We start from the raw sequence: 27675 nt of genomic DNA, 5'->3' as shown, positions 1-27675 counted from the left end.
CCTCACGAAAGAGAGAATTATTATTATAGGTTTTATGATTTTTAATTTTTTTTATGGGGCCATCAGATCTCAAGTCTGGTCATTATTTCATAAATGCCTCTTGCCCAGACCGTCGTAGGATCTGTTTAGAGGTTACAGTGTGGTCTCTGTGGCATGTGAGACACGTCGCCTGTTTCAATTTATTTCTGAAAATTCTGAAACTCTAAGGCATCGTATATTTCTGAACTACATTTGACTGCATCTCAAGTCTTCACTCATGTGGTTTTCTCTTTTGCAGTGGTTGAGCCAGCCCTCTGAGATGTGAGTGAAGAATTGACGTGGGCTTGGGCCTGAGTGTATTCCGAATTCTACCCTTTTTTGCAGATGAGGAGTGCACACTTGATTTAGGTGTAAAAAAAACAAAATATGTGAGATCACTTTCTGAGTTACTATTAGTTGGAGAAAGGGACTGAAATTTACACATATCAGTATGTAATTGTTCCACGGTATCTCTCATTAGGGAATTGGATAGAAAAGCCTTTATTATTATTATTTTTTAAATTTTATTTTGTATTGGGACATGGCCGATTAATAATGCTGTGATGGTTTCAGGTGAACAGCAAAGGGACTCAGCCATCCATACACGTGTATCCATTCTCCCCCAAACTCCCCTCCCATCCAGGTTGCCACATGACATGGAGCAGAGTTCCCTGTGCTGTCCAGCAGGTCCTTGCTGGTTCTTCATGTTAAATACAGCAGTGTGTCCATGTCCAGCCCAGACTCCCTGACTATCCCTTCCCCCATCGTTCCCCCTGGTGACCATAAGGTGATTACAGAGTATTGAGCAGAGCTCCCTGTACTGTCCAGCAGGTCCTGGCTGGTTCTTCTTGTTACATACAGCGGTGTGTCCATGTCCAGCCCAGACTCCCTGACTATCCCTTCCCCCATCCTTCCCCCTGGTGACCATAAGGTGATTACAGAGTATTGAGCAGAGTTCCCTGTGCTGTCCAGCAGGTCCTGGCTGGTTCTTCTTGTTACATACAGCGGTGTGTCCATGTCCAGCCCAGACTCCCTGACTATCCCTTCCCCCATCCTTCCCCCTGGTGACCATAAGGTGATTACAGAGTATTGAGCAGAGCTCCCTGTACTGTCCAGCAGGTCCTGGCTGGTTCTCCATGTTAAACACAGCAGTGTGTCCATGTCCAGCCCAGACTCCCTGACTATCCCTTCCCCCATCCTTCCCCCTGGTGACCATAAGGTGATTACAGAGTATTGAGCAGAGCTCCCTGTACTGTCCAGCAGGTCCTGGCTGGTTCTTCTTGTTACATACAGCGGTGTGTCCATGTCCAGCCCAGACTCCCTGACTATCCCTTCCCCCATCCTTCCCCCTGGTGACCATAAGGTGATTACAGAGTATTGAGCAGAGCTCCCTGTACTGTCCAGCAGGTCCTGGCTGGTTCTTCTTGTTACATACAGCGGTGTGTCCATGTCCAGCCCAGACTCCCTGACTATCCCTTCCTCCATCCTTACCCCCTGGAACCATCAGGTTATTACAGAGGATCGAGCACAGTTCCCTGTGCTGTCCAGCAGGTCCTTGCTGGTTCTCCATGTTAAATCCAGCAGGGTGTCCATGTCCATCCCAGACTCCCTGTCTGTCCCTTCCTCCTGTACTTCTCCCTGGGAACCAAAATGTCCTTCTCTAAGTCTGTGACTGTGTTCCTGTTTTGTAAATCAGTTCCCTTTGTATCGTTTCTTTTTCCATCCTGCATATAAGGGGTGCCTCACAATATCTCTCCTTTCTCTGACTGACTTCACTCAACATGACACCCTCCGGATCCGTCCGTGTTGCCGCAGATGGCATTATTTCATTCTTTTTAATGGTCAAGTACTATTCTGACGTATATATCTACCGTGTCTTCATGCATTCCTCTGTCAGTGGACATTGAGATTGTCTGGGCTGTTGTAAACGGTGAAAAGCCTTTATTTTTCAGCCAAGCCCAGGTGAGCAATTTAACAGTCAGTAGACAGTGAAGACAACTTCAAAAGAATATTTGCCAGCCAAGTGAAAGTGAAAGCTGCTCAGTCATGTCCAGTTTTTTGCGACCGCATGGACTGAATTCTCCAGGCCAGGGTAGTGGAGTGGGTAGCCTTTCCCTTCTCCAGGGATCTTCCCAACCCAGGGAACGAACCCAGGTCTCCAGCATTGCAGGCGGATTCTTTACCAGCTGAGCCACCAGGGAACCCCAAAATACTGGAGTGGGTAGCCTGTCCCTTCTCCAGGGGATTTTCCCAACCCCTGCATTGCAGGGGAACCGAATCACCTGCATTGCAGGCAGATTCTTTACCAACTGAGCTATCAGGGGAGCCGTTACCAGCCAAAGAAATATGCAGAGCTTTCCATAATTGAATTCATCATCTTTCATTAGGCAAAAGAACCTTCCTGACCACAGTTCTCTTTTGCCCCATTCACTGGAAAACACTGGATCCAAAAGAACAAAGACCGGACTTCTCTGCTAGTCCAGCGGGTAAGAATTCTCCTGCCAGTGGAAGGAACATGCGTTCGATCCCTCGTCCAGGAAGATTCCGCACGCTGTGGAGCAACTAAGTCTGCACGCGACTTCTGTGCCCGTGTCCTGCAGCTGTGGAAGTCCGCACGCCTAGAGAGTAGCTCCTGAAACTTGAGGGTGGCCTCCACTCTCTACAACTGGAGCAAGTCATGCACAACATCAAAAACCCCAGCACAGGCTAAAAAGAAAAAAAAAAGAATAAAGACCAAACATCAGTCAGAGAGACCAGAATCACAGTCATTGAAAAATAAAACAATAGACTCTTTGTGGGGTTCACGTTCAGGGCTGATCCCAACAGGTCTGTGTAGCTAATCTCAAAAGGATTAGCCGTGGCCAGGAATGGACTTCTTGAAGGAACTGCCCCAGGCTGCTAGGGGCAACACGTAAATAAATAATTTCAACATCACCAGTATACCCTATCATTATTTGTAAATGTCGGCAACATGCTGGGTTTTTTCCAGTGCTTTTGGGAATCCAGAAAAGGGTCGAGGCATGTTTCTTCCACTCAGGATTGGATGATTAGCTGGTGGGTGGCTGGGCGCACGTACCCAGCATCTCGCCTGTGTCGTTATATAACAATATAAGGCAGGAACCAAAGCCTCATTTCTCCCCTGTTTCATTCGAAAATCTGCTCGTTGTCATTGGATCCAATTTTAGAAAGCTTGCCCCTGGAAGGCCCGAAGCAGGTTTTCCCCGTTTAGAATGAGAAGCTTATTAGAAATATCTCTGTTCCATTTATTTGACCTACCACAGTCCAGTTTAGTTCAGTGTCCTATGGTTTGTGACCCCGTGGACTGCAGCACACCAGGCCTCCTTGTCCATCAGCAACTCCCAGAGTTTACTCAGACTCGTATCTGTCGAGTCAGTGATGCCATCTAACTATCTCATCCTCTCTCGTCCCCTTCTCCTTCTGCCCTTAATGTTTCCCAGCCTCAGGGTCTTTTCCAATGAGTCAGCTCTTCACATCAGGTGGCCAAAATATTGGAGCTTCAGCTTCAGCATCAGTCCTTCCAATGAACACCCAGGACTGATCTCCTTTAGAATGGACTGGTTGGATCTCCTTGCAGTCCAAGGGACTCTCAAGAGTCTTTTCCAACACCCCAGTTCCAAAGCATCCATTGATCGGCGCTCAGCTTTCTTTAGAGTCCAACTCTCACATCCACACACAGAAGCAGACGAAGTGAATTACTGTGTTTGGGGGTCCGAGAAGAGAATGCAGATCAACTGATGTGAGTCTGTTTTGTCTTGTCCCCATCAAGCCGGCCTTGGTACGCTGTTATCCCTCCGCAGTGAGTGGGTTGCCATGGCAACCAGGCTCAAGGGGACAAGGCACCTTCCAAGTTCTTTCTGCTTCGATAGCCGCCGCACCTTCTCCAGGAACCTCTGCAGTGGGGGCTGTCATCTGATGTGTGTGCGTGAGTTTGTTTTTAATTTTAAGATAGTTCATTTATTTGCCTGGCCGTGCTGGGTCCCAGTTGAGGCTCGTGAGATCTTTAGTTCCAGCATATGTTGAGTTGAGTGCTTCAGTCCTATCTGACTCTTTCCGAACCTGTAGACTGTGTAGCCCGCCAGGCTCCTCCGTGCATGGGATTCTGCAGGCAAGAATACTGGAGTGGGTTGCCATTCCCTTCTCCAGGGGATCTTCCTGACCCAGGGGTCGATCCCACGTCTCCTGCGTTGGCAGGTAGCTTTATGAACTCTTAGGTAACACATGTGGGACCCAGCTCCCTGACTAGGGATGGAACCCAGGTCCCCTGCGTTGGGAGCAGGGAGATTTAGCCACTGGACCACCACGTGTGTATTTGAATCCAGCTCAGAGTCCCAGGGACGGGGGAGCCTCCTGGGCTTCTGTCTGTGGGGTCGCACAGAGTCAGACACGACTGAAGTGGCTTAGCAGCAGCAGAGTCCCTTGGACTGTAAGGAGATCAAACTAGTCAGTCCTCAGTTCAGTTCAGTTCAGTCGCTCAGTCGTGTCCGACTCTTTGTGACCCCATGAATCGCAGCACGCCAGGCCTCCCTGTCCCTCACCAACTGCCAGAGTTCACTCAGACTCACGTCCATCGAGTCAGTGATGCCATCCAGCCATCTCATCCTCTGTCATCCCCTTCTCCTCCTGCCCCTTATCCTTCCCGGCATCAGAGTCAGTCAATCCTAAAGGAGATCAATCCTAAGTATTCACTGGAAGGACTGATGCTGAAGCTGAAACTCTAATATTTGGGCCACCTGATGCGAAGAACTGACTAACTGGAAAAGACCCTGATGCTGGGGAAGACTGAAGGCAGGAGGAGAGCGGGCTGATAGAAGACGAGATGGTTCGGTAGCATCGCCAACTCAGTTGACATGAAGCTGAACAAACTCCAGGAGATGGTGAAGGACAGAGGCGCCTGGCCTGCTGGACTCCATGGGGTCATAAACAGGTGGACACGGCTGAGCAACTGAACAGCAAATCTGCTACTTACCAAAAAAAGAAAAAGAACGAGGTATTTTTTCAGTTTGTAGAAGTAGGGGAGCCCAGTAAAAATATAGGAAACATACTTACATTTCAAGTAGGGGTAAATGGTGAGTGATTTTATTTTATTTTTAAACTTTTTACTTTATATTGGAGTATAGCCTATTATCAATGTTGTGATAGTTTCAGGTAGACAGGAAGGGACTCAGCCGTACATATACGCGTACCCATTCTCCCCCAAACTCCTCTCCCATCCAGGCTGCCACATGACATGGAGCAGAGTTCCCTGTGCTGTCCATCAGGTCCTTGCTGGTTCTCCTTGTTAAATACAGCAGTGTGTCCATGTCCACCCCAGACTCCCTGACTATCCCTTCCCCCATCCCTCCCCCTGGGAACCATAAGGTTATTACAGAGTATTGAGCAGAGTTCCCTCTGCTGTCCAGCAGGTCCTTGCTGGTTCTCCATGTTAAACACAGCAGTGTGTCCATGTCCATCCCAGACTCCCTGACTGTCCCTTCCCCCATCCTTCCCCCTGGGAACCGTGAGGTTATTACAGAGTATTGAGCAGAGTTCCCTGTGCTTTCCAGCAGGTCCTTGCTGGTTCTCCATGTTAAACACAGCAGTGTGTCCATGTCCATCCCAGACTCCCTGACTATCCCTTACCCCATCCTTCCCCCTGGGAACCATAGGGTTATTACAGAGTACTGAGCAGAGTTCCCTGTGCTGTCCAGCAGGCCCTTGCTGGTTCTCCGTGTTAAATACAGCAGTGTGTCCATGTCCATCCTGAACACCCTGACTATGTCTTCCCCCGTCCTTCTTGCTGGTAACCATAAGGTTATTACAGAGTACTGAGCAGAGTTCCCTGTGCTGGACAGCAGGTTCTTGCTGGTTCTCCATGTTAATACAGCAGTGTGTCCATGTCCTTCCCAAACTCCCTGACTATCCCTTCCCCCATCCTTCCCCCTGGTGACCATAAGGTTATTACAGAGGATTGAGCAGAATTCCCTGTGCTGGACAGCAGGTCCTTGCTGGTTATCCGTGTTAAATGCAGCAGTGTGTCCGTGTCCATCTCAAACTCCTATCTCTTTGAATGAATTTTTAAATCCTAAGTTTGTCCCCGATTCATATACGTGCTTTAAAAAAAGTGTTCACTGTTTATCTCCTCTTCAAATTTAACTGGTGGTTACCGCTGCTGCTAAGTGCCAGTGTGACCTACACGCAGTGTCGGGGACAGACTTGCCCTCGTGGACGGTAAACCAGCCGCCGTCGGTAAAGGGCGCTCCTGCTGCAGATCGTCTGTGACAAGATGCATAATCATGTCGCCGTCCCCAGATGCATTTACTTAGAAGGAAGTCTCAATAGGATCGCCTTAAAGAAAACAAACCTTCACAAGTGAGAGAACAAGGCTCCCATTCATCGCAGAAGAGGGGACTGGCAGAGAAAGAAAGAGTCCTTTAAAATAGCTTGAAATGACATCGTCGGTCTACCCAAGATACCCTCGTGGCTCTTGGCTGACAATCTCCTTCTCTTCTGTGAGTTGGCGTTTACCCCGGTTGGCAACACTCTGAATGCCGGAGAGCAAAAAAATAATAATAATAATAATAATAATGCGCTGGGCTTCAGTTTGTGTCAAGGCTGGCTGTTTACTGAGCCCGACACAGTCCTACCCGGGAGAAACCACAAGTGGTTCCAACGTCATATACAGTAACGACCGGACGATACATCTGGGCTATTGTACCGGTTTTGTAACTATGCCTATCAGCGTAGACTCTCCTGTCTCATCCTGCCATTGCAGCGGCTTTCAAGTGTTACCTCATGTTGAAAAATAAACGCAACATTCTTCTTCCTGCTGTCCTGAAGGCTCTCTTAATGATAAGTAAACAGTCCTGTCCTGGCCATCTAATATTTACACAGGTGGGAGTTGTTTCTCCAGGCAAAGGAAAACGTTTTGAATGAACGCATGCGAAGGCTTTCCGTCTTCGGAGACGTTTTATTTTCATGAAGCAGCGGCCTCGAAAAGCAAAAGTCTACGCTGAGTCACAGGGTTTTATCATTTTATCTCGAAACCCCCGGCACCTTGCGCCGTCTCTGCAAACACAGAAGCACACAGGTCATCTCTTGATACTTTGTGACCCCGCAGACTGCAGCACGCCAGGCTTCCCTGTCCTTCACCGTCTCCCAGACTTTGCTCAGACCCATGTCCATTGAGCCGGTGATGCCATCTAACCATCTCATCCTCTGTCGTCCACTTTTCCTCCCGCCTTCAATCTTTCCCAGCATCAGGGTCTTTTCTAATGAGTCAGTTCTTCCCATCATCTGGCCAGAGTATTGGAGTTTCAGCTTCAGCATCAGTCCTTCCAATGAATATTCAGGACTGGTTTCCTTTAGGATGGACTGGTTGGATCTCCTTGCAATGCAAGGGGCTCTCAAGAGTCTTCTCCAGCGCCTCAGTCTGAAAAAAAACATTCATTCTTTGGTGCTCAGCCTTCTTTATGATCCAGCTATCACACTGTTGTGAATGTAATAGAAACACACCAGGTACTGGTTGCTCAATTGTGTAGGTTGCCTGTGTGTAGTTTGCTTTGCAGTCAGCGTCATTGCAACAGATAAATCCGTGTGCATCCCTGGGACTCTGGAGACAGCCAAGTGTTCATTGAGATTCTAGGAAACAGGGAAGCCAAACAATAGTATGCACCTTCCCGTTGTCTGTCTGCCCACCTTCCTGCTCTTAATAAAAGGGATGGAAAGGAGATAAATATTGGTGAGAGGTATTCAGGATCTGCGGCTTCCCATGTGACACAGTGGTTAAAACAGAAAATCCGCCTACCAGTGCAGGAGACCCAAGTTCCATCGCTGGGTCGGGAAGATTCCCCTGGAGGAGGACATGGCAATCCACTCCAGTGTTCTTGCCTGGAGAATGCCATGGACAGAGGAGCCTGGAAAAGGGGTAGGCTACCCACTCCAGTATTCTTGGCCTTCCCTGGTGACTCAGATGGTAAAGAATCTACATGCAATGCGAGAGATCTGGGTCCCATCCTTGGGTCGGGAAGATTCCCCTGGAGGAGGAAACGGCAACCCACTCCAGTGTTCTTGCCTGGAGAATCCCATGGACAGAGGAGCCTGGTGGGGCTACAGTCCATGGGGTCGCACAGAGTCAGACATGACTGAGCAGCTAACACAGACATACTCATACACATTCACGGTCTAGTTGACATGATGGTCTTGATTCACGAACATCCAGAATTCGTGGGATGAACGTAAGGAAGCGGACGGTGCACCTGCCAAGCGGGGAGTTAGTGTCACCACTGACAGAACTTCCGTTCATGGGTGTGAGGATTCAGAACTTTGCATCTGGGGCCAGGCTGTGTATTCACGAAAACTCCTTACGGATGACCATCGCCCGTGATGGTGTTCTGTAGACAGGCATGTGCTGAGATGCCTTCTTGGGGACCGCACTGGACTGTGTGACTACCTTCCCTTCTCTTGGAGATCCCCTGCCGGGCAGACAGATGTATTTCAAGGCTCAAACACCAAAAACATGGTTTAAGTGAACAGACAGGAAGCTTGGATCTGCAGTAATGGGATTTGTATGGTTAATTACCTTATAGTGAGGTAGCTCAGTCGTGTCCAACTCTTTGCGATCCCATGGACTGTAGTCTGCCAGGCTTCTTTGTCCATGGGATTTTCCAGGCAAGAGTACTGGAGTGGGGTGGCATTTCCTTCTCCAGGGGATCTTCCTGACCCAGGGCTCAAACCCAGGTCTCCTGCATTGCAGGCAGACGCTTTACCCTCTGAGCTCCAAGAAGCTCTACTAATTCCCTTAGATTCCTGCTATTTCTGAACCAGAGGACACCGGGTTTTCTAGGATTTATGATGTCACCATACTTTATTTGCTGTTGTGGTCCTGAGTCTCAGAACAGACTCTAAAATAAGACACAGATGAACTTAACTGATGAATCAGAAACAGCCTCACAGACATAGGAACCAGACTTTTGGTTACCGAAGGGGAAGGGGAGAAGAATAAATCAGCAGTTTGGGGTTAACGTAAACACACCACTGTATATAAAACTTGCATGGAATCAATGAGATAACGAAGGGCAGGGAAGCCTGGTGTGCTGCAGTTCTTGGGAACCGCACTGGACTGTAGCCTGGGAGACTACAGTCCACGGGATCGCAAAGAGTCGGGCACGATTTAGCAACTGAACAACCGGAGCGTGATGAAATGGGCTTCCCCGGCGGCTCAGTGGGAAAGAGTCCCGCTGCCGATAGAGGAGACCTGGGTTCCATCCGTGAGTTGGGAGGATCCCCTGGAGAAGGAAATGGCAACCCACTCCAGTATTCTTCCTGGAGAACCCCATGGACAGAGAAGCCTGGTGGGGCTACAGTCCAGAGTCACAAAGAGTCAGCTATGATTTAGCAGCTAAACAACAATTAACAACAAATATATAAAATAAACCACAAGGATGTAATGTATAGCGCAGGGAACTGTACGCAATATTTGTTAATCACCTAGAGTGGAAAAGAATGTGAAAAAAAAATACACGTATATGTTTATATAACTGACTCACTGCTGTGTAGCTGAAATTAACACAGCATTGTAAATCGACTGTACTTTGGTAGAAAAATTACTTATAAAAAGTTGAAGGGGCAAAATCTTTCTAATCCAGGAGTAGGCGAATATTTCTTTCCTTTTTTAAAAAAATATATTTACTTATTTCACTGTGCTGGGTCTTAGTTATAACATGCAGGACCCTGACCAGGGATTGAATACCTGGACCCCTGCATTGCAAGCTCAGAGTCTTACTCACTTGACCACCAGGGAAGTCCCTTGGTGGAGATTTTGTAAACAAAATCATAAAAACAGAGGCTATGAGTAAAGAAAAAAATAGAGGCATTTCACTTAATCCAACTCAACATTCAGGAAACTAAGATCATGGCATCTGGTCCCATCACTTCATGGCAAATAGGTGGGGAAACAGTGGAAACAGTGGCTGACTTTATATTTTGAGGCTCCCAAATCACTGCAGATGGTGACTGCAGCCATGAAATCAAAAGACGCTTGCTCCTTGGAAGGAAAGCTATGACCAACTTAGACAGCATGTTGAAAAAAAAGCTGTGCTTTTGAACTGTGGCGCTGGAGAAGACTCTTGAGAGTCCCCTGGACTGCAAGGAGATCCAACCAGTCCAGCCTAAAGGAAATCGCTCCTGAATATTCATCGGAAGGACTGATGTTGAAGCTGAAACTCCAATACTCTGGCCGCCTGATGTGAAGAACTGACTCATTGGGAAAGACCCTGATGCTGGGAAAGGTTGAGGGCAGGAGAAGGGGACGACAGAGGATGAGATGGCTGGATGGCATCACCGCCTCCATGGACATGGGTCTGAGCAAAGTCTGGGAGATGGTGAAGGACAGGGAAGCCTGGCGTGCTGCAGTCTGTGGGGTCACAAAGTATCAAGAGATGACCTGTGTGCTTCTGTGTTTGCGGAGACGGCACAAGGTGCTTTGGGTTTCAAGACAAAATGATAAAACCCTGTGACTCAACATAGACATGAGTTTGAGTAAGCTCCGGGAGTTGGTGATGGACAGGGAGGCCTGGTATGCTGCAGTCCACGGGGTCGCAGAGAGTTGAACGCAACTGAGTGACTGAACTGAACTGAATTAAAATGAAGGCTTTCTGTGAAGCGCATCGTAAGCAAAGTTTAGTGGCTGGCTGAGAGGGTGGTTGGTACCTGTTATTTGTGATATCCAAATATATAACAGGAGGATTCCCTGCAGGTCTGGTGGTTTGGACACTGAGCTTCCACTGCAGGGGGTGTGGGTTCAATCCCTGCTCAGGAAACTAAGATCCTAAAGGCTGCATGGCACCACCATGAAAAATAAATAAATGAGCTCAATAAAACAAACAGATTCTTATCTAGAAGAGACGTGAGCTCTTACAAATTAATGGGGAAAGCACACTGGAAACACTATTAAAAAAGAAAAGAAAGAAACAGGTGAAGTATGGAAACAGACAGTGCACAAAGGAATGTTGTTTAGTCGGTTGGTCGTGTCCAACTCTGCGACCCCATGGACTGCAGCACGCCAGGCTTCCTGGTCCTTCACCATCTCCTGGAGTTTGTTTGAACTCATGTCCATTGAGTCAGTGATGCCGTCCAACCATCTCATCCTCTGCCGTCCCCTTCTCCTCCTGCCTTCAATCTTTTTCAGCATCAGGGTCTCTTTTAGTGAGTCAGCTCTTCGCATGAGGTGGTCAAAGAATTGAAGCTTCAGCCTTAGAATCAGTCCTTCCAGTGAACATTCAGGACTGATTTCCTTTAGGATGGACTGGTTGGATCTCCTTGCAGTCCAAGGGACTCTCAAGAGTCTTCTCCAGCACCACAGTTCAGAAGCATCAATTCTTTGGCGTTCAGCTTTCTTTATAGCCCAACTCTCACATCCACACATGACCACTGGAAAAACCATAGCCTTGACCAGACGAAGCTTTGTCAGCCAAGTAACGTCTGTGCTTTTCAGTATGCTGTCTAGGTTGGTCATAGCTTTTCTTCCAAGGAGCAAACGTGTTTGAATTCCATCACTGCAGTCACCATCCGCAGTGGTTTTGGAGCCCAAGAAAATAATGTCTGTGACTCTTTCCATGGCACAAAAGAATAAGGCCTTTTCAGTGATGAGTTAATGAGCAGAGTTGACAGAGGAAAGCAACAGCGAGAGAGACTTTTGTGTGGCTTGATGTTGCAAGATGTGAACGATGGAAATACACCTAATGTTCTCAGGGGCCTGAGCAGGGGAGAACGCCCCTACGGTGGGAGTGAGAGTCAGCATTGTAGCTGCCCTCCTGAAGAGCATTCTGGCCAGACTTCAGATCTTCCCCCGAGTGGACTGTCTCATGACCCAGCCGTACCCCGCATAGGTCTAAAGCCCAGAGGAATTCTTAACAGACGTGCGTTCAGGAATTTTTAGCAGGCACAGTCTCAGGTCTCTCCCGAGGCTTACGGAATTCAGGCTGCCTGAGGGCGGTCCTCACCCCGTGACCCTCGCAGAGCGTGTTAGACGGACGCTGCAGATGGACGTTTGAGCCCCGCAGATGGAGGCTCGGCTCCATGATGAGGTCCTGAAAGCATTTTGCTGAGTGAGAGACGTTGGGCAAACACTGTGAGATTTACGGCACCGTCCTATTTATAGAAACGAGAACCACATCCTCGCAGAGCCGCGTGCTGGGGTTGACAAGCCACAGGCATCGTGGAAGACATGTGTCAACCAGGCTGCAAGGCGGGGGGGGAGGGAAATGAAGGCTGTTGCGGGCTGACGGCAGGAATGAGGTGAAGGTTGAAGACAAGTCAACAAGGGAATGATCTTGCCACGGGTGGTGGCCGTTTTTAAAATTTGCTTGTTTTTACGTGGAGCGTACTTAATTGCTTTACAAAAGCGTGTTGGTCCCTGCCATCTGTGCACATGAATCAGCCGTAGGTATACACGTGTCCTTTCCCTCTTGAACCCCGCTTCCACCTGCTACCACATCCCACCCCTCTAGACTGTCACTGAGCCCTGGTTTGAGTCCCCGCAGTCATACAGGAATTTCCCACTGGCTGTCTGCTTTACAGATGCCCTATGTGTCTCTGTTTCCCTGCTAGTCTCTCTGTTCACCCACCCCCTCCTTCCCCCAGCATGTCCATGTCTGTTCTCTGTGTTTGCCTCTGCATTGCTGCTCTGCAAACGGGTTCGTCAGTCCCATCTGTCTCGATTCCATAGTGAAGTCGCTCAGTCGTGTCCGACTCTTTGCCACCCCAGGGACACCAGGCTCCTCTGTCGGTGGGATTTTCTAGGCAAGAGTACTGGAGTGGGTTGCCATTTCCTTCTCCAGGGAACTTCCCGACCCAGGGATTGAACCCAGGTCTCCCACATTGTAGACAGACGCTTTACCGTCTGAGCCACCAGGGGAGTCAACTATATGTGCGTTACTATATAGTATTTGTTTTTCTTTTTCTGGCTTACTTCACTTTTTTTTTTTATAATAAGCTCTCCGTTCATCCATCTCATTAGAGCTGACTCAAATGAGTCCCTTTTCACGGCTGGGTAATATTCCGTTGTGTATAGGTACCACACCTTATTTATCCATTCATCTGTCAATGGATATTTAAGTGGCTTCCATGTCCTAGCTTTTGTAAATAGTGCTGCAGTGAACCTTGCGTTATATATGCCTTTTCCAGTCCAGTCTCTTTTTCACTGGATTCTCTATGTCTTTGATAATGGTTTCTTCAGGGTATATGCCCAGTAGTGGAACTGCTGACTCATATGGTACTTTTATTCCTAGCTTTTTGAGGCATCTCCATTCTGAGTGGTGGCAAATTTAAAGGATCATTCAGCTCTTGAGACTGTGGTCCAACTGACGACAACCACAAAAATATATGCGTAACTGGCATTTGGCCAGGTCAGTGCAGAACGGAGGCAGCGGAGTTCAGAGGTTAAGACAGCATGAGAGGTCTAGGTCAGCGTGTCTCCACCTTGGAAGCTCTAATGTTTAGGGACCTGGGTAATTCTTTAGGGGGAGGAAGGTCTGTCCTGTGTGTTGTGGGGTGTGGAGCAGCCTCTCTGAGCTCCTCCCACGAGGTGTCAGGAGCACCCCCTGCCCTAGTTCTGACAGCAAAAAATGTCTCCACGCCTCGTCATACGTGCTCTGAGGAGCACGGTCATCCCCAGTTGAGAACCGCAGCCATAGACACATAGATAGATATAAAGATAGACAGGTAGGAGACAAAGACACACAGATACATGATAGGTAGATACAGAGACGGATGGATGGATTAGGTAGATGACATATAGACAGGTAGGCAGTAGAGACAGGTAAGTGGATAGGTGATAGAGTACATAGACTGATAGTAGGAATAGGTAGGTAGGTAGTAGAGACAGATGGATGGGTGGGTAGAGAGACGTGATTCAACCAGCATCTGGTTGAATGGGTGGGTAGATAGACATGATAGATGGTGGTTGGATGGGTGGATAGAGAGACATGATCGATGCTGGTTGAATGGGTGGGTAGAGAGACATGAGAGATGCTGGCTGAATGGGTGGATAAAGAGACATGATAGATGGTGGTTGAATGGGTGGAAAGAGAGACATGATCGATGCTGGTTGAATGGGTGGGTAGAGAGACATGAGAGATGCTGGCTGAATGGGTGGATAAAGAGACATGATAGATGGTGGTTGAATGGGTGGAAAGAGAGACATGATAGATGGTGGTTGAATGGGTGGGTAGAGAGACATGACAGTTGCTGGTTGAATGGGTGGATAGAGAGACATGACCGATGCTGGTTGAACGGGTGGGTAGAGAGACATGACAGACGCTGGTTGAATGGGTGGGTAGAGAGACATGATAGACAGATGCTGGTTGGATGGGTGGGTAGAGAGACGGGATAGATGCTGGTTGAATGGGTGGGTAGAGAGACGGGATAGATGCTGGTTGAATGGGTGGGTAGAGAGACATGATCGATGCTGGTTGGATGGGTGGGTAGAGAGACATGACAGACGCTGGTTGAATGGGTGGGTAGAGAGATATGATAGACGGACGCTGGTTGGATGGGTGGGTAGAGAGATGGGATAGATGCTGGTTGAATGGGTGGGTAGAGAGACATGATCGATGCTGGTTGGACGGGTGGGTAGAGAGACATGATAGACAGACGCTGGTTGGATGGGTGGGTAGAGAGACGGGATAGATGCTGGTTGAATGGGTGGGTAGAGAGACATGATCGATGCTGGTTGGATGGGTGGGTAGAGAGACATGAGAGACGCTGGTTGAACAGATGGGTAGAGAGACATGACAGACACTGGTTGAATGGGTGGGTAGAGAGACATGATAGACAGACGCTGGTTGAATGGGTGGGTAGAGAGACATGATAGATGATGGTTGAATGGGTGGATAGATAGACGGGATAGATGCTGGTTGAATGGGTGGGCAGATAGACATGATAGACAGATGCTGGTCGAATGGGTGGATAGATAGATGGGATAGATGTTGGTTGAATGGGTGAGTAGAGAGACATGATAGACGGTGGTTGGATGGTGGGTAGAGAGACATGATAGAGAGATGCTGGTCGAATGGGTGGATAGATAGACGGGATAGATGCTGGTCGAATGGGTGGGTAGAGAGACATGATAGATGCTGGTCGAATGGGTGGATAGATAGACATGATAGATGCTGGTCGAATGGGTGGAAAGAGAGACCTGATAGGTGCTGCTTGAATGGGTGGATAGATGTACGGATAGATAGTTGATGCGTGGCGGGATTGATACAAGTGGTAGATCAATAGGTGATATGCAGATAGATAGGTTGGTCGGGGATGGAGAGTCGAGACAGGCCGATCGATAGATGGTATGTTGATAGTAGAGACAGACCGCAGATAAATAGTTGAGTGAGATGATGGATTCACAGGGAGTATCCACAGATAGACGGATAGGTTGATTGTGGATGCATAGATCAATTGATGTGAGATGATAGAGAGATGGTCTATGAACGGATAGGTAGATCGCAGAGATAAATGAATGGATAGCTAGACTGTGTGTGGATGGATTGATAGAAATGGTAGGTTGATAGATGGTAGATGGCGATTGATTCATAGATGATAGTGGAGGCCGACACTGGGTAGATAGTAGACGTGGGTGGACGGATAAACAGATGGTGGCTGGATGGGTGGATGAAAATGGTAGCTTGATGATAGGTAGTGCAGCTAAATAGCTTGCTAGATGGTAGGTTGATTGATGGTACACATGGTGGAAAGATGGTAGAGACTGGTAGATGGTACAGACAGACAGATAGTAGAGACAGATGATGCATGGAGAGTAGACACGGGTGGATGGATGCATGGATACATGAATGGGTGGGTGGCTTGGTGGAAGTGATAGCTCGATACATGATAGTACAGCAACGTATATTGATAGATGATAGATTAATTGAGAGTGCAGACAGATGATGGATGGATAGATTGATTGTACAGAAAGCTACATAGATAGATAGTAGAAATAGATGATGCATCTATCTGCATGTATCTACATGGATGGATGGATGGATGGATGGATAGGTGATGGATGAATGGATACATAAGAGAGATGGATGGATGGATAGAGTAGATAGATAAAATCTTGACTTCATGCTCAGTCAGAGTTTCTCAGCCTCAGCCCTGGTGGTACAGAGGTTAAAGCATCTGCCTGCAATGTGGGAGACCTGGGTTCGATCCCTGGGTCAGGAAGATCCCCTGGAGAAGGAAATGGCAACCCACTCGACTGTTCTTGCCTGGAGAATCCCATGGACGGAGGAGCTTGGTGGGCTACAGTCCACGGGTCGCAGAGAGTCGGACACGACTGAGCAACTTCACCTCTCGCTGACATTTGGGGCTGGACGGCGCTCTGATGTGGGGCAGAATTAACGGGTTACTTACTTCTCACTTCTTTAAATTCAGCGCACGTCTTTCTTCTGTGAATTCATGTCTGCCGACTCAGGAACGTCTTTCATCTCTGGGTGTGTGTCTGCCAGCTCAGGAAGGTTCTCTTGGATTATGCTTCCTGGACTGTCTTTGGGTTGAATAGTGTTTGTCTTGTTGAGTGATTCGTCTTGCATGGAGGAGCTCGATCTCTTCTCTGTATTCAAACAGACCAACAGCAAATCTCTTCCCGTTTTCACTGCATTAAACCTTTCCTCTGGGTTGTACATTTTCATTGGAGTTTGTCTCCTGCCTCTCGGAGGTGATTTTCTGTAGGATGTGATCTGAGATGTGTGCCCCTCCACAGTCATTCATTTTCATGCGTCTGGGTTTTCAAGTGGCAACCCACTCCAGTATTCTTGCCTAGAGAATCCTGTGGACAGGGGAGCCTGGTGGGCTGCTGTCTGTGGGGTCGCACAGAGTCGGACATGACTGAAGCGACTTAGCAAGCATGCATGTGCTTCCTCCCATTCTCAGAACATTTCTCCTGCTTTTCTAGTAGATGGGTTCCAGAAATAACCAATTCTTCTCGCCTTCTGAAGTCCTTCAGCACCCCCTTCTCCTTTGGATGGGGAGTTTTTTTGTTTTTTTTTTTTTCCTTTGTTTACAGAATTGGTTGCAAAGAGAGCTATCTTAGTGCTTTCTTCACCCAGAAAATACACACCACTATTCTGGGGCCTTCCCCAGTGGTCCAGCAGATAAGAATCCATCTGCCAGTGCAGGGGACACGGATTCGATCCCTGGTCGAGGCAGATTCCGCGTGAGCAAGTAAGCCCCATGCACCACAGCCGCTGAGCTCTAGCGCCCACACGCTGCTACTCCTGAGCCCGTGTCCAAAAACTGCCGAAGCCTGTGTGCCTGGACCCCATGCTCCCCAACCAGAGCAGCTACTGCAAAGAGAAAGCTGAGCATCACAACTAGAGGGTAGCCCCCACTTGCCACAACTAGGCAAAGCCTGCTCAAAGCAACAAAGACCCAGTGTAACGACACAGAAGATACCGCTGTTCTAGGTTTCGGGTGTCTGCGTGTTCACCCCGTGCTTGGTGCTTTGTTGCAGCCTCTCCAAACCACCTTCTGGACAGTTTTATCTGCCAAGTGCTGCACCCTGTAAATTCTTTGGCATTTTGGAAATAAGCCTGTTGCACTTCTGCCCACTTCGATCCTTTGAGGGTCTTTAGGCTTATATACCCAACGTCGTGCTTCTTAAAATTTTACCTAGAAGGTGGTTGATATTTTCCTAGGAATGTCTCCCTATGAAAGTGAAAGTCGCCCAGTCGTGTCTGACTCTTTGTGACCCCCGCCCCTTGCCTCATCTTGGGCACGGTGTGGAATGAACATAAGAACAGAAGTTGACATAATTTGTAGTGTGTGTGTGTGTGTGTGTGTGTGTGTGTGCTCAGACGCTCAGTGGTGTCTGACTCTTTGCAGATCCATGCACTGTAGCCCACCAGGCTCCTCTGCCCATGGAATTCTCCAGGCCAGAATTCTGCCGTGGGTAGCTGTTCCCTTCTGCAGGTCTCCTGCATTGCAGGCGGATTCTTCGCCAGCTGAGCCACCCAGGAAGCCCTTGTCTGTCTCCCTATATATATTATGAATTGGGCTCCCCAGGTGGCTCTGTTGGTAAAGAATGCCCCTGCCAGTGCAGAAGCCGAAAGAGATGAGTGTTTGATCCCTGGATCGGGAAGATCCCCTGGAGGAGGAGACGGCAACCCAGTTCAGTATCCTTGCCTGGAGAATCCCATGGACAGAGGAGCCTGGAAAGCTACAGTCCATGGGACTGCGAAAAGTCAGACACCGCTGAGCGACTGACACACACATACACACGCACACACACACATTGTAAATTATGTGAATTTCCATTCTTATGTTTATTCCACACTGTCCCCAAGGTGAGGCAAGGCTTAATAATTATTTGTCCTTTCAGCTTATGCACAAAACAGAAACAGAGTCACAGATGTAGAAATCAAACTTAAGATTGCCAAGGAGGGGAAGCGGGGACAGATAAATTGGGAGATTGGGATGGACATGCACACTATATCTTAATTAACTAATTAATTAATATATCCATATATTGATAAAATAGTTTGTAAAGACCTACTGTATAGCATGAGGATTGCCTCGTAACTCAGTCGGTAAAGAATCCGCCTGCAGTGAAGGAGACCTGGGTTCAGTCCCTGGGTCGGGAAGATCCCCTGGAGGAGGAAATGGCAGCCCACTCCAATGTTCTTGCCTGCAGAATCCCATGGGCAGAGGAGCCTGGCGGGCTACAGTCCAGGGGGTTGCAAAGAGCTGGACGCGACCGAGTCACAAAGCACGCCCATACAGACTACAGTACATAAAGTGAAGGGAAGTCGCTCAGTCGTGTCCGACCCTCAGCGACCCCGTGGACTGCAGCCCACCAGGCTCCTCCGTCCATGGGATTTTCCAGGCAAGAGGACTGGAGTGGGCTGCCATTGCCTTCTCCGACAGTATATAAAGCAGATAACTAACAAGGACCTACTACTGTATAGCAGAGAGAACTCTACTCAGTACTCTGTAATGACGTATATGGAAAATCTAAAAAAGAATGTGCGTGTATGTGTATATATATATATATTCACTTTAGTGAATTAGTGATATATGTATCTATACATCTATATGTTACTAATTCACTTTGCTGTATGCCTGAAACTAACTCAGTATTGTAAATCAACTATACTTTTTTTAAATAAAACTTTTATTTTATAATGTATGTATTTCAATATATATACTAAATAAAAATGCATAATAAAACTTTTTAAAAATAGATTAAAATGTTGTTATTTGTCTCTTAATTCAGCTTCGAAAAGGCAGATTTCCTTGGAAGCAGCGGACCAAAGAAACAGGAAGATAGCCACCTCACCCTTGTACTTGACAAAATGCAGCATGTTTTTGATGAAACCCTTCTGTGTGGAAAGTTTCTGATGCTAATAAAAAAGCGTTGCTTTTATTACTTTCTCTAATGAAGGAGATTACTTCAACAGTTTGCTAAAAACAGGAAAACTAAAAATAGGGCTTTTTTTTTTTTTGGAAAGAGTATCCTTTTCTCCAAATTGATCCAATATAAATGTAATTTTTTGTGTGTGTGTCCAGTGGGATGGCCTTTGTGTGCTGGGGCATGAAAGCTGCAGGCTGGCCCCTAAACTTGAGGAAACGAGCTGCACGAATGGAGCCTGAGGGAGCATGATGACACCCTGAAAATGCGGGCGGTGCCTTTAACGGCAAACAGCTGTCTCCTCTGCAGAGCACCGAGCCAGAGTCGCCAGTTTGCAAACGTTAGGTGTGGTCGGTCCCGAGAAAGGCATTGTGCTGACTTCGTTATAAACCACTCTTGGGAAAGGTCAGCGGCCATATGCAAGGGGAAGGACCCGGCATCTCACCCTGATTGCAAACAGCACTCCGATTTCCTTTTGTGCTGTTTGCAGTGACTTTATTTTCCTAACAATGGCCTGAGTCCCGCCATCTGTGGTTCCCCATCAGCTGTAACATCCGGGCGTGAAACCCACAGCCGTCTCCATCCGACATCCTGAGGCTCCAGATTGCCCAGGAAACCACAGTTGATCCTCCCCTTTGGAAGAATGTGGATCCCTGTGTGCAGAGAGAGAGAGAGAGAGAGAGAGAGAGAGCTGCCTTAGCCAGATAGCATCCCCTGAAATATTTCAGGAGGCCAATTGCTCTAGGATTTGATGCACCCTGTATCAATCATGGTAGAGACTCCTGTAAGGTACAGATGTGAGAGCTGGAATGTAAAGAAGGCTGAGCACTGAAGAACTGATGCTTTCCAACCGTGGTGCTGGGGAAGACTCCTGTGAGTCCCTTGGGCTATAAGGAGATCCAACCTGTCTATCCTCAAGGAAATCAGCCCTGGATATTCATTGGAAGGGTGGATGCTGAAGCTGAAACTCCAGTCCTTTGGCCACCTGATGCAAAGAGCTGACTCATCGGAAAAGACCCTGCTGCTGGGAAAGATTGAAGGCGGGAGGAGAATGAGGAGGAGACGGTTGGATGGCATCACCGACTCAGTGGACATGAATTTGAGCAAACTCTGGAGATAGTGGAGAACGCAGGAGCCTGGTGGACTGCAGTCCGTGGGGTTGCGACAGAGTCGGACACGACTTAACGTCTAAACAGCAGCAACAAGTGCATAGAACGTGTGAATGAGTTTACAACCACAGTGTATTTCTCACGCCTTTCAAGAAGGTAATGTCTGGGGAGGACATTGGCATATGAACTCATCACTGACGGGTGGACTTTTGCAGAAACTAACATCCGTGGCCGGTGACTTTTATTTTGGTCAGCCAAAAATGTTATCTCACTAACACCTTGCTCTGTCTCATTTCTGTATTAGATTCTGCATAGAAGCGATGTCATCCAGTATTTCTCCTTCTCTGTCTGACTGACTTCACTCAGTGTGAAAATCTGTAGGTCCGTCCGTCTCGCCGCATATGACATTACCTTGTCCCTTTTCGTTGCTGAGTAGTATTCTGCCGTGTGTATGTATTCTGTCTTCTTGATCCATTCGTCATTATGATTGACGGTGATATTACGTACGATACTCATCATATGAGCAGCATATGATTGCAGAACCCTGCACTCTGGGTTCGGAGAAGGCAATGGCAACCCACTCCAGTACTCTAGCCTGGGAAATCCCATGGATGGAGGAGCCTGGTAGGCTGCAGTCCATGGGGTCGCTTAGAGCCGGACACGACTGAGCGACTTCACTTTCACTTTTCACTTTCATGCATTGGAGAAGGAAATGGCAACCCACTGCAGTGTTCTTGCCTGGAGAATCCCAGGGACGGGGGAGCCTGGTGGGCTGCCGTCTGTGGGGTCGCACAGGGTCGGACACGACTGAAGCGACTCAGCAGCAGCAGCACTCTGGGTACTCTGGGACACCTGAATTAGATGGCTCTTCTTCTCCATGAACGTTATTTCATGCTTCACTTCATTCACAGCATGAGTTCTTCTCACACTGCTGATTCTCTGGGTCTTGTCTACCAGTGAAACTCATCTTTCAGCACTTGAGTGTGAACAACCGTTCCTCCGTGGACCCGTCTTGGACACTTTCCATTTCCCACCGTGCATGGTTTTTCTGTATATCTCATACCCAGCGATTACCTGCCAGCTTCTAGTACCTCGTTTGCCGAGCGGACTGTGAACCCTGCATATGTACGTGGGTAACCGGACAGCCCCAGCATCCCACCAGTTGACACCATGAAGGACAGAGCCCATCTCTGCATTCTTCTGGACACATGGTACCCAGATGCGGCAGCTTGAGCTTCCATTTTTAAATCTCGCTTCCACGGCAGAAATGAACACTCAGATGGCTGCCACGGAGGGGGAGTCTGTCTTTCGCCAACAACGTGGGTTCAGCCACGTAGAGAGACGGCTTAAATCCATTATACATAACACACATCCGCACAACCCATGAGCACAGCACGGCAGCCGCTATGGTCCTGTCTGTTGAACTCCCCTCTGCCACGTGGAGGCTCTTTCAAGACAGCTCCTGTCTAACCTTCTGTAAAGAGATGCCCTCTCTGTATTAGACAGAGGGCTTCCCAGTGGCTCCGTGGTGAAGAATCCCCCTGCCAGCCAGTGCAGGAGACGCATGTTTGATCTGGCGTTTGGAAGATCCCCTGAAGGAGGGCATGGCAACCCACTTCAGTATTCTTGCCTGGACAGTCCCATGGACAGAGGAGCCTGGCGGGCTACAATCCATGGGGTCGCAAAGAATCAGACACAATTGAGTGTGCGCTTAATTCACAAAACACAGTATTCCTTCTCTTTTCTCTTTCAAGAGCCCTCTGGGTTTTGTGTTAGACTTAATTGTGAGAGTTTCCTCCCTTACTGGTAGCGTCATGAATCTCAGGGTCAAGAAAAGGCGGGCTAACATCTAGACTTGACTCTGCGTGCGTCGATTGTACCTTGAGCAAAATCGAATCCTCCGCGGGGAGCCACGTTGCCTTCGTGCTGACAAGCATCGTGAGTTCAATAGAGTTAGTGTGATAAGCACGCGCCGTCCACGTTTTAATGGAAAAAACCATGAGAATCAGCTACTTTCGGTTGTTTATGCCTCCTTTTTTGGAGGACATTTGATCTAGAACGGACCTTCAAAAATTTTTTTAAATTAATTTGTATCGGAGTGAAGTTGGGCTTCCCAGGTGCTGCAGTGATTAAGAACCCTCCTGCCAATGCAGGAGACGTAAAGAGGCATGGGTTCGATCCCTGGGTGGGGAAGTTCCCCTGGAGGAGGGCATGACCACCCACCCCAGTATCCTTGCCCGGGGAATCCCATGGACAAAGGAGCCTGGGGGGCTACAGTCCATGGGCTTGCAAAGAGGCAGACACGACTGAGCAACGAGCATACTGTTTATACTTAATTCGAACATGGACGAGCAGTCGCCATTGGTCTTGAAGGGACGTCGTGATGGCCTTGGGAAGCCTGTTGGCAGGTGGATGCTGGTACATTTCATGGGAGGTCGTGTCTCTCCGAAGCGGCCGCGTTGAACAGTCGAACCAAGGTCCGCTTGGATTTCTGAAGGGATTTCCCCTGGACTAGGGGACGTTGGACCGTGGGGAAGGGATGTATGCGTTTCAGATGAGATTTTGTGTATCACTTGACTTGCATAAACTCATCAGATGGCTTTGTGGCTTAATCCAACGTGCTTGCCCAGCCAGTTTCCCCCTCCATGTACGCATGGTTGTGATCCCACCTTGTGTAGGGAGCAGAGACATGGCTGCCTTGGATTTCGCTTGGAAGTTGGGCATCTGAGCCATAATTAAAGCTTTGGAGGTCTTTCTCTTTGCGTATTTGATACGTTTTCATTGATCTTATCCATGAAAGATGAGAAGGTGTTGCTTTTTCAGTAGCTGATATTTTTTCATTGATCTTTTTTTTTTTTTTACCCTTCCTTTTCTTAATGCTGAAATGCTTGTGTAATCTCAGGGAGAATCAGCCTGTTTCTGATTTGTATTAACTCATTGAATATTTTTTCTATGTACAAAAAAGTCTTCCGAGAGCATTTAATATACTATTTTGATCTTTCTTGGCTAAAAGCATGAAGCCATATTTTTTTTCTCCCTAAGGATATAAATCTGGAAGAAATTTAAATTACGATCAAAACAGCAAAGTCATCAAGTTTGAATGGTTTCTAAACTTGGAGAAAAGAATTTCTCGAGTCCCTTTTATTTCAGGAGAATGTCAGACTTGGGTTCCCTGGCATTGCACGAAATGTACACACTTTTGGGGTTTTTTTTTCAATCTACATATGATTCTGTTACATGAAGCATCGATTTTTTTTTTTCTATGAAATCCTATGTAACCTCGTGAAAACATTTCAAAAATATGTAAATAACCTGGATGATTTTACACATTTTTTTCTCCTGGCATGAGGAGATACTTAAAAAGAGCTATAGGATCTCAGTCTGGTGGTGATGTTTCAGGAAAATTGAATCACGTTTCTTCCAGTGAGAAAGTAGAAATTGAACAAAGTGAGGAAACGCAGAGATAGGAAAAGGAATTTCACATACAGTTCTTTGTCCATGTGTCAGTGGGAGAGACCTGCGGAAGCAGGGGCACACAATCCCCCCCCCCACCCTCCACTTATCTGTTGTTCAGTCGCTCAGTCGTGTCCAAGTCTTTGCAATCCCATTGAAACCAGCACAGCAGGCTTCCTTATCCTTCACTGTGTCCTGGAGCTTGCTCAAACTCATGTCCGCTGAGTCAGTGATGCCATCCAACCGTCTCATCCTCAGTCGTCCCCTTCTCCTCCTGCCCTCAATCTTTCCCAGCATCAGGGTCTTTTCCAGTGAGCCAGTTCTTCGCATCAGGTGGCCAAAGAATTGGAGTTTCAGCTTCAGCTTCAGTCCTTGCAATGAATATTCAATGTTGATTTCCTTTAGGATGGACTGGTTTGATCTCTTGCTGTCCAAGGGACTCTCAAGAGTCTTCTCCAGCCCCACAGTTCAAAAGCATCCGTTCTTCAGTGCTCAGCCTTCTTTATGGTCCATCTCTCTCATCCGTATGTAACTACTGGAAAAAAATATCAGAAAATTCCCCCAAAGCAGCCCAGTACGTGCACACATACGCGATGAAGCATTCCAACAAAGCTTCTTCACTTCCTTTGCCCTGAAATAGAATCAGATGCCCTGGATTCGCTGTGGCGGGAGGTCTGGTTGAGAAAACATTGTAGGACTTGTCTTTTGCCGCATTTTATGCTCAGGGGGCTTCCCTGGTGGCTCAGGTGGTAAAGCATCTGCCTGCAGTGTGGGAGACCCGGGTTCGATCCCTCAATTGAGAAACTCCCCTGGAGAAGGGAGTGGCAACCCTCTCTAGGATTCTTGCCTGGAGAATTCCAGGGACAGAGGAACCTGGTGGGCTACAGTCCATGGGGGTCACAAAGAGTTGGACACGACCGAGCGACTTCACTTTCACTTTCTTTATGCTCAAGGGACTTTGAGGACGAGGCTGCCTTCAGCATCCTTCTCAGCTGTTCTCTGGACCTAGAGACACACTCCCTGTGTGCTGCGGAATGGCTCTCAGGGGTGGAGAGCCAGCACTCTCACCTAAGACTCCTTCAGTAGCAGCTGTGAGGAGAACTAAGGAGCGACAGCGTTTGCCCGGATGTTCGCCGGGCGGTCGTTGCTGCGGGCCTTGGTCCCAGGTGCGGGGATGTTCGCTGAACGGTCATCGTGGCCAGCCTTGGTCCCAGGTGTGGGGACCGCCAATGGAGGAAGACCCGTGAGCATCTGGGAGCTCTCAGAGGGTCGAGAAGCCACGGTCCCGGAAGGATGGACGTATAACCAGCAAACAGAGAAGGCGTGATGAGCAGTGGATCCAGGTATGTTGAGGGGCCAGGGAAGGTGGCCGGTTCTGTAAAACCAGGCTGGCCAGGGAGTGGGGGGTGGGGAATGGGGGCCGGGCATGCCAGTGGGTGGGCAGAGGGAGCAGGCGACGCTGCCCTAGAGATGCCCCCACCCCTGCTGGTGCCTGGCTGCGCCGGGCACAAGAGAGAATCCAGAGGGAGTCAGATCCACCCCTGGCTGAGTCCTCCCAGAGCTGTTTCTTCCATCACTATGTTATTCACTGTGCCCGGCACCCCCCCAAAGGTGTTGCATTTCAAGTACTTGTGCATTTTACAAATTGTCTGTCTATCCATTCATCTATCTGTCTTACCTATCTGGTAAAAAAATCAGTCAGTTCAGTTCAGTTCAGTCGCTCAGTCGTGTCCGACTCTGTGCGACCCCATGAATCGCAGCACGCCAGGCCTCCCTGTCCATCACCAACTCCCGGAGTTCACTCAGACTCACGTCCATCGAGTTAGTGACGCCATCCAGCCATCTCATCCTCGGTCGTCCCCTTCTCCTCCTGCCCCCAGCCCCTCCCAGCATCACAGACAAGGCTAAATAGAATAGATAAGTCATGAGATACAATATGAAGCAGATGAGTTAGAGAAATGGTAGGGACATAGTGATCTGGAGGAGGGCGTGGCAACCCACTCTGGTGTTCCTGCCCGGAGAATCCCCGTGGACAGCGGAGCCTGGTGGGCTACACAGCACGGGGTTGCAAAGAGTCAGACACGACTGAAGCAACTTAACACACACACACACACACACACACACAGTGAAAGCGTCAGTCGCTCAGTCGTGTCCAACTCTTCGAAACCCCATGGGGCAGCCCGCCAGGCTCCTCTGTCTGTGGGATTCTCTAGGCAGGAAGACTGGAGTGGGTTGCCATGCCCTCCTTCAGGGGATCTTCCCGACCCAGGGATCAAACCTGAGTTTCTCACGTGATCTGAGTTGGCAGGCGGGTTCTTTACCATCGAGCCCCCCGGGAAGCTGCAGGCGTTGCCACGTGTCCCCTGGAGGTTCCTTCATCTCCTTCAAGGACCACCGGGTCAAGGCGAACACAGTGAGGTCCCTTTGGAATATGAGGCGTTTTGTCTCTTCCCTGTCGTGCACTGCGGCCGAAAGGGAGAAAACAGAGCAGGACCTTCTTTCTCCTACTCCTTGCACCCGAGATGTTCCTTTCCAACACTTCGGAAAGTCCCTGGCTCTCCACGTGGGCTCACGTCCAGCGATGAAGTATTACGAAATACCTTTTCAGTTCCGAGAAATGCTTGTGGAACCAGGAATAATAATAATAATAATAAATCAACCCTGAATATTCACTGGGAGGACCGATGCTGAAGCTCCAGTGCTTTGGCCACCTGATATGAAGAGCTGACTCACTGGAAAAGACCCTGATGCTGGGAAAGATTGAGGGCAAGAGGAGAAGGGGGCGACAGAGGATGAGATGGCTGGATGGCATCAGTGACTCGATGGACATGAGATTGAGTAAACTCTGGGAGTTGGTGATGGACAGGGAGGCCTGGCGTGCTGCAGTCCATGGGGTCGCAAAGAGTCGGACACGACTGAGTGACTGGACTGAGTGGGGTGCCATTGCCTTCTAGTCATTCTTAAAAACTTCTGCACAAACTCCAGGCCTGATTCTGTGGTTTTTGATGGATTGTGTAGCTGCTGTCCGATCTTACAAAACTCTGCAAAGATAAGTACACCCAGCAGATTTAAACATGGCCAAGTCGCACATTGAAAGCAAGAAAAAAATTCGTCGTTGCCTGATCTGCCCACAGAAAGGAAGAAAGTTTACTCGAGAGTCATTTGAACTTCCAGCGTATCAGTCGTTTGTATACAAAGAATCTGCTGACATAGCCCGTTGTGGTTTTGTGCCTGATTAAAACAACTATAGAAATTAACAAGAAACACAAGCAGAGTTCTCTTCTCTATTTATGCAGGAAATAACCCATTCACAATTGAAAACTATTTTGTGTCACAGGCCTGAAGGGTCTTTTTTTTTTTTTTTTTTTTTTCCCCCTCAAATCATGTCCACGAGAGGGCAGATGAGAGTCTTTGCCCGGTTGGGGGTGGGGGGTGGGGTGGAGATTTGAGAGGTGTTTTTATGTGTTCAGCAGATGTCAGCCAATTGTCTTTAAGTCACTTCCTTATTAGGCTTTCACTGGTGGTCCAGCAGCTAAGACCCAGCTCCCTAATCCAGGGGGCCTGGATTTAATCCCTGGTTCAGCGAACTAGATTCCACATGGCACAGCTAAGATGGAAAATCCTGAAGACCTCAGCTGAGTCCAAGCACAACCAAAGAAATAAATTTGTTGTTGCTCTTGAGTTACTCAGCTTTGT

The 27675-nt window shown here is 48.3% G+C and overlaps 2 long non-coding RNA genes across 5 annotated transcripts in view; one reads left to right on the top strand and one right to left on the bottom strand.

Annotated features, from left to right (window-relative positions):
- Positions 1–1937: 1937 nt before the first annotated feature.
- On the bottom strand, positions 1938–26480 carry LOC138929846 (uncharacterized). The gene is made up of 2 exons (XR_011446007.1): positions 26258–26480; positions 1938–2724 (listed from the first exon to the last, which is right to left on the bottom strand). It is a non-coding gene; the product is annotated as an uncharacterized lncRNA (long non-coding RNA).
- Positions 20125–27675, top strand: part of LOC138929845 (uncharacterized) — a 28565-nt gene continuing 21014 nt past the window's right edge. For all 4 annotated transcript variants that reach the window (XR_011446006.1, XR_011446005.1, XR_011446003.1 and 1 more), the window contains exon 1: positions 20125–25322. This is a non-coding gene — a long non-coding RNA (uncharacterized lncRNA). The remainder of the gene's footprint in view (positions 25323–27675) is intronic.

The sequence above is a fragment of the Ovis canadensis genome, chromosome Y (assembly GCF_042477335.2).
Source record: "Ovis canadensis isolate MfBH-ARS-UI-01 breed Bighorn chromosome Y, ARS-UI_OviCan_v2, whole genome shotgun sequence".
Lineage (NCBI taxonomy): Eukaryota > Metazoa > Chordata > Mammalia > Artiodactyla > Bovidae > Ovis > Ovis canadensis.
The sequence above is the reverse complement of the archived record's forward strand: the minus strand, read 5'-3'. Positions and strand labels throughout refer to the sequence as shown.